We start from the raw sequence: 16366 nt of genomic DNA on the forward strand, positions 1-16366 counted from the left end.
CTTCAAATTTTCTACTTGGCTGATTTCTAATAAACTTGCACAGATGAACTAGACATTATGTGTACATTTGTTGTAAAGGAACTTTTTTTTCTTGCAAGCATTTTCTTCCCAGAGTCAATACCTTTTCTTTATGTTATTGTATAGCACTTACTCCTCATTACTAGTCATGATCACCACTTGTTCTTTAATATCTGATGCAAAGGTTTGTTACAGCAGTGGGAGCATCAGTGTCCTGAGGAACCCAGTCTAGTTTTAAAATAATTTTTTGGGAACCATCTTTCGTTCTTTCGTTTTAAACTTTATTGAATATAAAATTAGAATTTGAATAGTTTTTCTTGAAACGACAATCAGCAATTGTAATCTTTTTACGTTGACTGTGTAAATTCGAGTTTTATTATTGAACTACAAATTTCGTTAGGCACTTAATCCGGATATTTGTCATTTTGTTTCAATTGTTTGTTTTGTTTCCAAACTGTAATGATAATGTGATTTTGAAACAGAAGCTATATGACACTATTAACATCAATTTTCCAATAACTTCTCTGCATAATTTTTATTGGACAATTTAACAGTATAAACATAATGTTTTACTTTTAAAACTTATTTTTTAAAACCTTAATATTTTCGGTATTATCTGTAGAATCTAATTGGATAAAAATCATCGTTTACCTATATGTTTAAAATATTTTGATTTTATAGCACATATGCATGTTTTTTATAGCTTTTAACCTTTATGGGCAAGTAAATTTCCTTATTTTAACTAATGTCTATTCGAGTGTCTTCAAGAAATGAATGACAGTTGTCTAATGCTAGTTATATCTAGGGAATTAGGGATATCTTTGTTTCTAATAAATACATTTAGTTTATGTGTCTCTCTCATATGTTTGTAAATCATGCATACAATAATTTCATTCAAGGATATTAAATCTATATGCATGGCAAATTTGATCAAGTTTATCTTGATTTGACTGTATTATTGCTTTTCTTGTTTAAATTATGTTTGTTTTTTTTTCTCGAATAATCTAAAATCATTTTAAGGCCCACAACTAAGACAACAAAGAATTACCATAGCATGAAACGCTAACTTACTTTCAGTATATAAATGGACCCAATTGCATATGTTTGACAAAATTTAATTAACAATTGTCATTCAATTTTTAGCTCGACTTTCGATAAGAAAAAAGTAGAGCTATTGTAGTACCGTCCGAGCGTCGGCCGTCGGCGTAACCATTATGTTTAAACGGTTTTTGTAATAGTTTAAAATTTTCAAAAAGTCCATTGACATAATAGCTTTGAAACTTTGCACACTTGTTCACCAATCATTACCGGCCCCAAACCTGTAAACAGGAGGAGGTAATTGTATCAAGCATTTTGGGCAGAATTATGCCTCCCTTTTTGACTTAGAATTTACGTTAAAGTTTTTGTAATTGTTTCAAATGATTTTTAAAAGTCCATTGACATATGGCTTTGAAAACTTTGCACACCTTGTTCACCATCATTACCCGCCCAACCTGTAAACAGGAGGAGGTAACTGTATCAAGCATTTTGACAGAATTATGCCCCTTTTTGGACTTAGAATTTACGTTAAAAGTTTTTGTAATAGTTCAAATATTTTCAAAGTCATTGACCTATGGCTTTGAAACTTTGCACACTTGTTCACCATCCATTACCCCAACCCGTAAACAGGAGAGGTAACTGTATCAATCATTTTTACAGAATTAGTGCCCCTTTTTTTCGACTTAGAATTTTATGTTAAAGTTTTTGTAATACCTCAAATATTTTTCAAAGTCCATTGACATATGGCTTTGAAACTTTGCACAACTTGTTCACCTCATTACCCCCAACCTGTAAACAGAAGGAGGTAACTGTATCAAGCATTTTGACAGAATTATTCCCCTTTTTGGACTTAGAATTTATGTTAAAGTTTTTGTAATACCTCAAATATTTTCCAAAGTCCATTGACATATGTTCTTTTAAACTTTGCACACTTGTTCAAACACGTTACCCCAAACCTGTAAACAGGAGGAGGTAACTGTAATCAACAGCATTTTTTTTACAATCAAGCACTAAGAATAGTCGAGCGTTTGCTGTCCTAACGACAGCTCTTGTTAATTTTTTGAAAAATTATTCTAACGTTTTTTAACATGTATTGATTTTCATGTTTGTTCATTCGTTTTTGAACTAATGTATTATGCACATGCCACGATACATAAACTTTTTTTGGCTTGTGTATGTAATTCAGAAAAATATTTTTATGTTGCATGTTGTCAGTAAGAATGCATAAGCTCGTGAAAAATTTCCGAAATTTTCGAAAGGTTTATTAACCACAAATATCTGTTCCTTGACATTTCTTAATATTTTTTGAAAAATAACTTTTGCATAATTATTTGAGATTGGGTTATAAGTATAAGGTTATTGTTTATGCGCAGCATAAAAGTTCTATAAAAATTGAAAATATAATACGATAACAAACTCGCATTTTTCTTGTAAAATTTTTCTTGTCAACAACAGCCCGTATTGAAAAAAATGAAAATCAAGAAATTTTGATCACAGAGAAGCAACCTGTTGCCATCGGCGGCAGAAATTTTTTTATTAATTAATAAAGACGAACAAAAACTAATTATGGTTGATATTTTTATTTTTTTAACCCTTAATGGACGTTTTCGGGAGTTTTCATATAGGCATATAGGCAAAATTAAAAACTGTTCAATAGAATTTCCCTTTAAACTTGGCATGTTGTTAAAAATATGAAAAAAGAAACATTTTAAGCAAAAAAGAATTTGGGGTCACCGTTTTCCGTTTTTGAGTTATATCAATAGGCGCCAACAAGAGCCGGTTGATCAGGTTCCACAATGTTCGGTGCCTGGACACTAGAAATCATACTCAGTTTGGTTGGGCAGTAAACAGTGTAGAGGGTTTCTTGGCAGACGGCGCGAATGCGCACGACTGAATGTGGATCTACGATGTTCGCAAAAAAGGCTGAGTATACTCGGTCAAAGCACTTAAATTAAGTGTAAATGTCCGTAGTTTTTTTTTCAGGCCCGCCCGGGGGTTAGGGGGTTTTAAAAATGTCTAATTTTGCTGGGTTTAAAAACAAAAAATGCCAGGGGTTCCATAACCATGGGCCCCCGGGGTTTGGGTTTACAAACCCTGGTTTTAAAATTTAAAAACGGAATATTTGGGGCAGGAGTTTTACCCCGGAAAAAACTCTGGGGCCCCCGGAAATGAGGGGGTCCGGTATAAATTTAAAGCAGTTCGCCAAAAAAGTTGGCCCCGAGTAAAAAAAGGGGCTTGGTTTAAATTTCCCTTTTGGGAAGTCCATAACTGTTTCCCCGTTTTTTTTGCCATGATGAAAAAAAGCCAACTTTTAGTTAAAAGAAAATGAACAGCCAGCCGTCCCACTTTCACATTCTTAGAAATGTTATCAGAAGGGTTTTTATTTTGTCAACCTTTTTAAAGAAATTTTATATCATCAGGTTTTTCAAAGTTGAATTTTAATTAAGTAAATTAAAATTTAGCCCGCTGGGGCCCCCAGGCCCCCCAGTTTTCACACGGGTAGTCCCCCTACCCCTGGGTTAGCCCCCGCCCCCCTTCCCCAAATGCCAGGTAATTTCCCTAAATTTTTTATTTCCCAAAAAAATAAAATTTTAGATTTTAGCCCGCTGGCCCCCCCAGCCCCCCCCCAGTTCAAAAACTGCTTTGGGCCCCCTACAAATGTTAGCCCGCCCAAATTAAAACTGCCCAGGTAATGTATTTAAAAAATTTTTAAAGTTTAATTAAAGTTTTTAGATTTTAAACCCGCTGGGCCGCCAGCCCCCAGTTCCCACTGCCCAGCCCCTACAAATGTTCCCGCCCCCGGGCCCCAAATTTTAAAACGGGTTTGGGGGTGTAAACATGAAAGGTTTTTTAATTTTTGAATCAATTTAAAATTTTAGATTTTAAACCCCGCTGGCCCCAGCCCCGCCAGTTCCCCACCCCGGTTTGCCCGCTACACTGTTAAGCCGCCCCAGTTCACACACATCCAGGCTTGTAATCATCAAACATTTTTAATTGTTGAAACAATAAAGCTTTTAGATTTTAGCCCGCTGGCCCGCCAGCCCGCCGCAGTTCACACTGCTATGCCCGCTACAAACTCTCCCTGTCAGCCCGTCCAATTCACACTGCTAGGATAATGTATCATGAGGTTTTTTAAATGTTCAATCAATAAAGTTTTAGAATTTTTTAGAGCCCGCTGGCCCGCCAGCCCGCCCCAGTTCACACTGGCTAGCGCCTTTACAACTGTTGCCGCCCAGCAGTTCCACACTGCCAGGTAAATGTATTCAATAAACATTTTTTTTATTTGAATCAATAAAGTTTTAGAATTTTTAGCCCGCTGGCCCGCCAGCCCGCCCAGTTCACACTGCTAGCCCGCGTACAACTGTCAGCCCGTCCGATTTCACAATGCCTAGGAAATTGTTTATGCATGAGGTTTTAATGTTCAATCAATAAAGTTTTAGAATTTTAGGGCCCGCTGGCCCGGCCCAGCCGCGCCCAGTTCACACTGGTCTAGCCCGGCTACACTGTTTTAGCCCGCCCACTTCAACACTGCCAGGTAATGTATCATAACATTTTTATGTTGAATCAATAAAAAGTTTTAGATTTTAGCACCCGCTGGCCCGCCAGCCCGCCCAGTTCACACGTGGCTAGCCCGCTACACTGCTAGCGCCGCCCACTTCACATACTGCCAGGTCAATGTATTCATAAGTTTTTTATGTTCAATCAATTAAGTTTTAGAGTTTTAATTTAGCCCGCTGGCCCGCCAGCCCGCCCAGGTTCACACTGCTAGCCCGCGAAAACTGTTAGCCCGCCCACTTCACACTGCCAGGTAATGTATCATAACATTTTTATGTGAATCAAATAAAGTTTTAGATTTTAGCCCGCTTGCCCGCTGGCCCGCCCAGTTTCACACTGCTAGCCCGCTACAGCTGCTAGCCCGCCAACTTCACAACTGCCAGGTTAATGTATTCATAACGTTTTTAATGTCAATCAATAAAGTTTTTAAGATTTTTTAGCCCGCTGGCCCGCCAGCCCCGCCCAGTTCAACTGCTAGCCGCAAAACTGTTAGCCGCGCCCAGCTTCACACTGCCAGGTAATGTTTCATAACAATTTTTATGTTCATTAATAAAGTTTTAGATTTTTAGCCCGCTGGCCCGCCAGCCCCCACCCGCCAGTTCACACTGCTAGCCCGCTACACTGCTAGCCCGCCCACTTCACACTGCCAGGGTAATGTTATCATAAACATTTTTTATGTTCATTAATAAAGTTTTAGATTTTTTAGCCCGCTGGCCCGCCAGCCCGCCCAGTTTTACACACTGCCTAGCCCGCCTACAAACTGCTTAGCCCCGCCCCTTCACACTTTATGCCAGGTAATGTATCATAAACGTTTTTATGTTCATCAATAAAGTTTTTAGATTTTAAGCACCGCTGGCCCGCCAGCCCGCCCCATTTCACCACTGCTAGCCCGCTACAACTGGCTAGCCGCAACTTCACACTGCCAGGTAAATGGTATCATAACGTTTTTAATGTTCACATAAGTTTTTAGATTTTAGCCCGCTGGCCCCGCAGCCCGCCGCAGTTCACACTGCTAGCCGCGCTAGACTGCTAGCCCGCGAGTTCACACTGTTAGCCCCGCTAGGCTGCTCAGTTCAACTGTTTTAGACTTAAGCCCGCTAAAGTTTTAGATTTAGCCCGCTTAGAATTACATGTCCCGCGTACTTCACGGACATGTTTTTTATTTGAATTACATGTCCACTTCTCTTTTATAGATATTGTTTTATATTTCGTTTACATACAATAATATTATAAACCAACAAGCAAGATCAATTATGAAGCTTATTTTAGATTATGTATTGTCATGACAATATGTATAACTAACTATACGATTTTGACATTACGAAAAAAATATTCTCGCAATGGATTTTCATTCTTATATTTTGAAATGAGGATAATTCAACCAGGACATAAACATTATCAATTATTAGAATAAAGAACAAAAGTTACGTAAGTAACATGAGTTGGTTCAAATAAGCTTTTTTAGAGAGGAAGAATATACACAATTTTGTTAATAAATTCTAATGTACTATAATTATATTTGGTATATTATTATTGTTTGTATAGTGATGATAATTGTTAAAGTAGAAATCCTTTATAAATGATTGTTTAGTTCTGTTATGTTTGCATTATTTTGTTTAGTATTACCTGGCTGTAATTGGTAAATTGTTTTGTACAATTGTGCTTCACTTGCTGCTGTTATTCTACGCTTGATTTAGATAATAAATACATGTTAACATCAGATTATGAGTTATACATTTTTTGTGTTATTAATAACATATGATAATTTATCGGTATTTTAGTGACTCAATAACCGTGTACTTGTGATATTTATAAATAGAATGTAAAGGAATAAAAGGAAATGTTACGACAATAGCCACTATTACTTTTGTTCATTATAATCGTTCATTTAAAAACAGATGTGACATTTAATTGTGCAAATTCAAATTTCATTAAATAATTTCCTATATAATAATATCGTGACTGTAACTGTTTTCTTTAAAATAGGAATTTTAACTGTTTTAGACAATTAAAGAATATCAAAATATTAAAATATGCATCCGTATATTAAATGCAGAAAGAAAACGGCTTGAAATATTTTGCATGACATAAAACTTTTACTGTATAAGTTAAATTGGCATTAACTTTTTTTATTTGAATGTACGTCTAAGAAATTTCTTTAATATAATAGGCACAAACAACATGAATATAAATTAAAGATGTGTGAACATGCACGTAACTACAGGAGCAGGTGGCGAGTTTCAACAGTTCACTTTTAATATCGCAAAAAATAAGCTCATGTACTCAAATTTTAAGCATGAAATATTTTATTTAAAATGCATATTTTTAATCTTGCATCATTTCGGACGTTTGATTGTAACTTCCAGCGGATTTACTTAATTTAAAACTTTTTTAAAGAATTATTTTTATTTTAATGATTTTTTTTTGTAATACCTTCATTTCAAATATGTAATGCAAATGAAAATATTTTCTGGTGGGAAAATGTCAAATTAATGAATTTATGTCTACTTTCTGCACATTTTCCTATGATTTAGGACATGTACATCATTCACTTTGTTTGGCGCTTATATAATGATATTGTTTTTAAATTGGTAATTAAACACAAATTATCCTCTTAACTAGTAGTTTGACAGTGTGCTTGTCTTTAAAACTTTATTCTTTTGGCAAACTTTTTTTCCAATTATCTATAGGTACACAACGTAACAAAAGGCATACCACTAACACTTTAGATGTCATATGTCAAACAACAGTCGACATTCCTTTGTATTGATAAGAGATGTTGAAGAAATATCACTAACACGTTATTTTTGAAACTGTATAATTCACCATGAGTATAAATCTTAACATCATTATATTAACAATCTTCTGACCTATTTATTACATTAATGTTACGGCAATTTTTTAATGTTTCCGATAAATGCATAAATGATATTTTAGGAAAACATGTGATCGTTTAATGTATGTTTTTAATGACTGATTGTCATTACTTGACTGACTTCTCTGTACTTAATAATATATATAATATTAAACAATCATCTTCTGTTGACAGGTAAATATTGTGTAAAATGTTATCTGACGCAAAGGATTTTCGCCGAGTAAACGATACCGAATGTACATGTAAACTGAAACACCTTCTTTCACCAAAAAAAGTGTAACGGATATAAACTAACGAAAACACAGACTATCCATTCCGATTCATGCTTTATATCTTTGACAAACATCCTTTGGTTGTTTGAACAAACAGTTCTTCCATTTCAACAATGTCATACAAGTTATTATTTTTATATTTTTGTACTTTACCATGTTGCGGTTGTATATAAGTTTAATGACTTTGTTTAGTTTCAAAAAGAAAAATAAAAGGTGTTACGAGAAGGATAATTCTAAATAGAAAACAATCAGGATAAAACTATATTCTGACTCGTTTTGTGAAAGCTTGCGACAGGGCACTTAAATATCACTAAAATACTCATACACAAAAGCTCAGTTTTGATTATAATTTGATTAAGGGTTTAGTACTAGCATTTAGATCGCTTTATACTTGTTTTTCTTTTCTTAAGCATTCTCTCTCTTTTTTCTATAGCATTCTATTTTTTTTCCTGATATTATATTTAAAAAAGTCATGCTTCATTTTTTTCCTTCTAGATATATACATATACATAAGCCTTTTTCCTAGTTAAATTCTAAGTCACAAAATCTCTTAATATTTTTTTTTAATTGCTATGTTTAAGAAACGTAAGATATTATTATACAGACGATCGGGGATTGATAAGAAAGTTCTTGGCCCGATGTACTTCCGGTAGTCAGATTACCCAACTAATGGTCTTACTTGCAAAATAATTGCCCTCTACATCAATGCACTTTGCCCACCTGTGCTCCATCTCGTTTAACTCTTCAAAATAGAACTCTCTATTTTGGTCCCAAAAAAGTTCATTGGCCGCCTCCATGACACCTTTTATGCTTCCAAAACGTCTAATTAGAAGCTTAGTTTTCAGTTTAGGAAACAGGTAGAAGACAGAGGGGGCCAAGTCCGGAGAATATGGTGGGTGGGCCGCAGTCTGTTGCAGCAGCCATTGCAACTTTGGATGAGTGAGCTGGCGCATTGTCGTGCAGTAGTAGAATGCCTTGAGTCACTTTGCCCATCTTTTTATGCCCAATTTCTTGACGCAGACGTCTCAAATTGTCTGCATATTACGTATCGTTTATGGTACGACCTTGCTCAAGATAGTCAATCATGATTATCCCCTGACTATCCCAAAAATTTGAAGCCATCATCTTCCCTGCTGTTGGCATCCTCTTGAATTTCTTCGGAGGGTTGAGCAAGGGTGCTTCCATTGCATGCTCTATTGTTTTTTTTTATTCTGAATCGAAGTGATGGGCCCATGTTTCATTCTGAGTTACGATCTGGTAGATAAAATCAGGTTCATCCTCGTAGCGACCAGCGAGAGAAAAGGTATCTTGAAATGTCAAGCCTGGTCCGTTTCTTGTCTTCAGTCAACTGTCTGGGGACCCATCTAGCGGAAACCTTTGACATGCCATAGACATCAGTCAGACTTGCCTGAACTGAACCAAAGCTTATACTGGCATTATGCCTATCTAAGTGTAAAATATGAGTGAACAAATCATTTTTTTTTTTGTTTGTGTTTTGCCTGATGGGTAAATAGCTGATAGTGTTACTGTGCCGGCAAATTAAAAGGCAATAATTAGAGTTTGAGAAAATATTTTATTTGGCTTTCGACCTTTGTTAGTATCGGTCAAACTTATCCTGAAACCATTCAATTTTGCCGTTTTCGGAGTTCTTAAGTGATACAGTTTTTTTATTTTGCAGTTTCAAATTTTGATAAGTTTATCAGCGTAATTTCTCCCTTACAATAGATGTTATCCGGAACTGGGCAAATGTGGGGTTTTCTGAGCTAATCCCCTGGTACAAACAAACTTGTACCGTTATAAGTTTAAGGTGTACTACCCGTCAACCTTTTGCGCTTATTGTCCTGGGATGATAATTTGGTCTTAACGGTACTTTGGAAAGTCCATTAAAGGGTAAGTCTGCATCTTATCCGAGATTGAAAGTGTAAACAACTATATTTAGTTTCATTGTAAAAGAATGTGTACCATTTTAGGGGCTCAGTTGGTAAATCAACGTAACTGTGACTTCTAATGATTTGCTTTCATAGGCTCAGCCATGTTATAATGATTATGTTGTTTTTTTTCTATTCCTTTTTACTTTGTCTGTCTTTTGTATGATCACTTGAAAATATTTTTTTTCTTCATAATTTCTATTTCTATTTTTTATTTCTTTTTTGTCTCCCCTCTTTGTAAGGAAAAATACTTCATGTCAAATGATTAATTTAAAAAAAATCAATTTCACACTACGATTACGAAATATCAATTATGTGAATATAAGGATCAATATAAATTATAAAACGCTTTACAGATACAGACATAATGTTGCAAAACATCTTAATTTTACATATTAAATATTCTTTACAGAAAGTACAAATATAAATTGTATGTACAATTAAAATACTAGAGAAGTAAACATCAGCTATATGGCAGTCATGACAGCTTATCACGTTGTTGTTAAAACGAACTTAAATGAAATAAGATACAATGAAATTTAAAAACTTATTTTAAAACGACAATTATAATTACAACACAATAATTTATGATGATTTCAGGCAAATGAAAAAGTTAGACTAAGTTAAGTCATTACTCATATATGATAAAGGATACGATACATGAATTACAATTTTAAACGTGTAGTTTATTTATTTATTCATTCATTTATTTATTTAAGTGGAGTTATGAATTTCAAAGTAAGTTTACATTTTGACAAATATACTTAATATAATTTATTTTTGGGGGTTTTATGTCCACCAACACTGTATTGGCGACATTTTATTTGTGAAGACCTCTGTGCATTATTGAACCACGAAATGCACCTTTGTAGAAACACCGGTATTCCCGTAAGCTACCTGGATAGCTTCCTGATGTGAAAGAATCCGAAGGCCCTCGCGGAATACTAACATAATTCAATAAAATAGAAAGATTAAAAAAATTCAAGTCTTTTCTGTGATTTTAAATTCACCATCATTTCTTTCAGATTTTCAATTTTAATTAAAGGATAATACATGATGAGTTACAATTTTTTCTCGAACTAAATGAATCTATATGAAGCATTTATCACTTGTGACTCAACCTTCTGTCTATAGTTTGCACATCCAACATAAATTTTAGTTATTTTAAGAAAGTTTAAATTTACCTCAGCAAAAAGCAGCTATTATCCTCAACAATTATAAAAGAATCCTATATTATATCCTATATCTCCTGCAAAATTATACAGGAACACAAAATGTGAACGTGTTCAGTATAATAATAAAATGCAACTTTTTTCTCCTGTCATTTTGGGTCAATGAACATATTTTCCCGCTATTGATAGTCTTGTATAATATTACAGTTGCTGAGGTTGAATTTTATATGGTCAGTCAACCTTAATAAAAAAAGTTAAAGCAAATCCACATGCAATACGTTCATCATTACACGTGTTTATCTTACTCAAGCAGGGATTGTATTGAAAGTGTGTTTTCTATGTTCTGAAATATTGAGATAACATAACTGCTATGTGATATCAACACTACATTTGTTTGTAGGATGTCGTCAAATCGAACACGTATAATGTTGCATGTTTTAAGCGTTAACATAAAGTCTCAAACATCCGTCGGGAAATAGTGAAACAATTTTTATTATGCACCCTTACTTGCACCCATACCTTTAATTTCATATTAGCACGCTACCGATTGATACCATGTAAATGATTCTATTAAAATCTCTTTTTTTTATTCAATTGTGGTAGTGTATAATAAATATGAATAATTTTAGAGTAAAGGTAAAGTTTTAAGAGTAAAGTTAAAGTTATTTGTTTAATTATAAGTTGGTTATTTTACTCATTTTAGCGGCAGTAATTTTTCGGTTATGGTTGCTAACGACCGTATTACACAGTTAATTGGATACCTAAATTTTGACAGCTAATGGGTTATTTAATATCTTATCATCTTTGTCAAAGTTACTTAACTTTATAAAGCAAACCGTGGTGTATTCTAATTATCTTGTCTAGAATGACTCAATAATGATTGCTTACTTTGTTAAACAGTAAATTTTAATTTAAATAGGACATACCTGAGTCCATTTTTAGCCTGTCACTTGTCCAAAACTTCTTGGCGATGAGGGGGACTACCGCCCCCTTCAAACCCCCCAAACAGAAGGGGGCACATCCCCCTTCTGGCAACCCCCTTATGTACAAAATTGATGGGGGCCGCGCCGAAAAGAGGTCACTTTTTTAACTACATTTCTCAAATGAAAAACAGTGTTTGGGCCTAAATAGGGCATTTTTTCACTGTTTGAGGCCTCAAAGGGGGGGGGGGCAAAAAGCCGTCAAAACATGTCTATATTTAAATTTCAAATGTACTTTCGTATTCGTGATATTGCAGTTCGTATTCGTCTAGGTGCATTCGCATATATTTTATTTCAATGCTATGTAACCACTTTGTATTCTTAAAAGAAAGGACGTTCAAGATCATAAGTTAAAACTAAATTATTCAAATTGAAAAGGAAGAAGTATGCAACATTATATCTAAACAAGAAGTAGAAACAATTGATCCTTACATTGTGCAGTATCAAAATACAAATGTTTAACTGTCAATTAAAAAGAAGCAATTAAACTTGTTTAAATCAATTTATAGGTAAGAATTAATTTAATGAATACGAATATAAATTAGATAAATAGAAATTGAAAGATAAACAGCGAATAAATACCCAAATTCTGCTCCATAAAAATGTAGTAGAATGATTAATTTACGACCCTTATAACATTGATTGCTACTTTTAAAATATCATACTTGTAATTACGTGTGTGCTTTTATAATGAAAAAGAAAAACACACACAAAACATCAATAACAACATAAACAAACCAACATATTTTCATCAGTAAATTCGGTATGATTGATTTGATAATTTCTTATTAATTTAGGGATTTTTACAATATACATGAAAAAACTAACTAACTAGACAGTTATTTGCAGTGTTTACTGCTCGTATTTATTTATAAACACTATGCCTTTTGATATATTTTTTTGCACAACTCATTCATTAATGTTTGTGAATAAAATATAATCAAATATCGCAAGGTTATTAGGTAAGATATATGCTTTTATGAAGAATGTTACAAAATAAATATACATTTTGTCATTAAGTCTGAATCACTATGTTAATGATTTAATCATATTATGTATGAAAAGATAAAATATGCCTTGACATTAACGTTCTTATTAGATGGACTTGATCTGTTGTTTGAGCGAAAGAAGAATGATTTTCATAATGAAATATTAGTTAATTTTGAAATAAATATACTATACAACGATTAATTTTGTTTTTTCAATACAGCCTTCCTTCCGATGTAATGATCTTTTGGTATAATAAAAAAGATGAGCAGTATTTTTATATTATTATGTACAGTAAAGTAAAAGGTTTTATTAAATGAATAATATTCAGGACTGAATGTGTAGCCCCTGAGCAGAAATTAAGCATGCTGAAAAAGGGATGATGTAATTTGTAGGGAATTTGCCCATCCTGTGAATCATGCCTTAAGAATTTGAGGTCACTAAGTCAAAGGTCAAAGTCACCCTTGCATTGACGATTGAAGACTTGTCCGATCAATAACTAGGAAACGCTTCAGCCTATATTCATTAGATTTGTTGTGGAAGTTTGTCATTTAAAGAGTAAATGACTCGTAAAAAGATTATGAAACTTTGTAGGGACGATTTCCATTTCGTGTAGGAGAGATCGTTAGGTCATGGTTACAGTGGTGCATAAAATACTTGTCTTAAATATCTATATATGAGTTTTCCGCAGTCATGGCTTTATGAAACTTACGAGTTATAATACTATTTTATATGCATAACATATTTACAGAACATTTAACTTTTGAATAAATGTGTAAAATATAAATATGTGTAACACCGTAAAAGCAAATGAAGCTAAGCATAAGTTTTTCGATGGACACATTTCTAGTTTACGACAATAATAGATACATTTTACCGTGAAACTTATAGTATAAGTTAAAAAATTGTCTTCCTATCATAGTTCTATACAGTTATGTAAGAATTGTCATTCATTTTATCAACACGTATAATTGCTTCAAGCATGTCTTACTTAACTTAAACATGTTCCTAACACATAAACTAATTAGTTTGCTTACATTAAGTCATTAGTTTGACAAATTCGGTATGTGAATATGTGAGTAATTAAAACTTGAATTAACAAACTAGCTTTTTAACAATTCTGACAAATGACACTATGTTGTGCAGTAAGTATACAAACTCACTAATGGAATTATGAAATAGACCATTACAAACAAAGGCTAATTGATAGGTTTCACAAAGTTAACGTTCACTTTGTTATACATTAGTAGATGCACGTTCTTTTAACTCTTACCCAAATAGACAAATATATGAACTGCATTAATAACTAGATATAACAGCGTTCTTTGCCATATATGAAAATTTCATACCTATTCAATAATATTGATATTTGATCTTCATACTAAAAATATTTGCCAACATATTTTTCTACATAAGATTATATTTATAATAATACAATATTACAATACAAATTGTCAATCTTCAAAAAACTGAAAGCTATTTACCTTAATCTTGTAGCCGTGAAAGTCCTTCGAAAACATGTTAAATCCTGCATTTAAGTAATGGTTAAACCAACGCGACTGCAAAAAGTATGCAGACCACATTAATTATAAATCGTAACAAAAGAGTAAACGCAATTTTCTGGTCAACAAACATGCATTTTCTGTTATCGATAGCCTTTATAATGTTACAGCTGCAGAGAATGAATTGTTATCCAGCCTTGGATAAATGTGACAAAATGTACTACTGGGGTTGAGATAAAGATTTCAGGCAGATTATATTAACCTTGTAAAATATATATAACATTCGGGCTACGCACTCATGATATAATTCCCCGCATTCGAACTCCAAACAGTGATTTTATTGAGCAATAAAATCACTGTTTGGGATATATTATTTCTTAAATAGACAAAAATAAGGATTCCTGAAGAAAGCCAAACATGGCAAAATTGAAAATGTTGCAGGCTCGGTCTGATTGAGCCTGTTCATGGACGGTACTGTCAAGTGCAAACTACGTCCACACCCCCTAGCACCGGCTTAAGCAGAATTCAACATTTAAACATTTAATGGTAAAAATTTGAATTTAGAAACATCCACAAATATGTTCATACGGCGGTTATCATGGAACCTTTAATGTGATACTTCCGTGCCATTCCATGAAAAGCGGCGTATTGTCCCAAAGTAATAGAAAGCGTGTGTCCTAGACGATTAAACAATGGGCGGAACTAAATAAAATGGAATTTTGAAAGGGGATCGGAGGTTATGAAACCAGGACAACGTGATGTATTGGGCGACTTTATTACAGTATGAGTCAAGTAGGTTAAGGTAGGTTTATTGTTTCTTGCAAAACCTCATGGTGATTAAAGATTTATTTCATTTTTGATGTATTTGAATCAAGTTAAAAAGATAAAAATCTTTATTTACCAGGTTGCATTGCTGTTTTATGTATGTAATACAATGTATGTAGTAAGCGCTATGTTTGGTATGTGGTCACATATACCATTTCTTGAGCAGCATGGATAGGATTTGTCTCAGATTTGTATGTGTATGTAAGACAATACAATATAATCTATGCGAAAACGTTCACATATTATAACACCCAGGTCGTTCAAAACTACTGTTACTTAAAAACTTAAATAACTATACCAGTATAAGCGCTACAGGCGAAAGACAAATCATGACCAGTTTTTTTCCAAAATGAAAACATCAGTTCTATACAGGTGCTAGGTTAAATTTAATTAACAAATATATAACAAAACGACGGTTTGCACATTTGAGCCACAAATAACATGACTTAAAATAAAAACAAAAATATTAAAATTTCGAAATATTTTTTTGTCAAAAAAGAAAATAAACACTGCGATCAAATTGGGGACTATGCCCCTTTTTTTTTGAGTTTTAAAAAGCTGTATAGGGTTTTATGTTGGGGTCATCGATTGCTTTTGGGCACCTGAAAGGTTTTTTTTAAAAAAATTTTTATCTTAAGTAAATCAAAAAGGGTTTTACTGCAAGAGGGGTTTCCCCGATTTTAGCAAAAATAAATCCATAAAAAAGAGCTCTTTTTGCTTTTTGTATAATTAATATTCGTGTATGAAAAAGTTTTGATTTAAATTTTCCAAAAATATCAAAACTTAATTTTCTTAAAATAACCCCAACGTTTTAGTATATTACATAATACATAACTTAGAAATCTTTGCCGACAAATAACCAATGTCAATAATATTTGATATTCAATACTGTATTAGAATAACATCTTTAACTCCTAATCTAGGAGAAATACTCGTACAGCGTCACCCTAAGTATTTCGAATTGGAGGATAATGACGTTTATAGAAGCTTTCTTAGCTTCATAATTCATACTGTTATATGTTTTCATAATAACATGTAATTTAGTTCGGTTAAAAAAAAATTAGAATATGAGACAGACAATCAGATATGGATATTAAAATGAAACTTTCATATTGACAGAACTGGTGTTTTTTTTTTACCAAAAAAATTACTTGTTTTTTTTTTAAATATTCAGTGTAAATAATGTTTAATTAAAACGTTTAATGGCAGAATGG

This window comes from Ruditapes philippinarum, unplaced genomic scaffold (assembly GCF_026571515.1).
Source record: "Ruditapes philippinarum isolate M1 unplaced genomic scaffold, ASM2657151v2 ctg606_1_1_1_1, whole genome shotgun sequence".
NCBI classification, from domain to species: domain Eukaryota; kingdom Metazoa; phylum Mollusca; class Bivalvia; order Venerida; family Veneridae; genus Ruditapes; species Ruditapes philippinarum.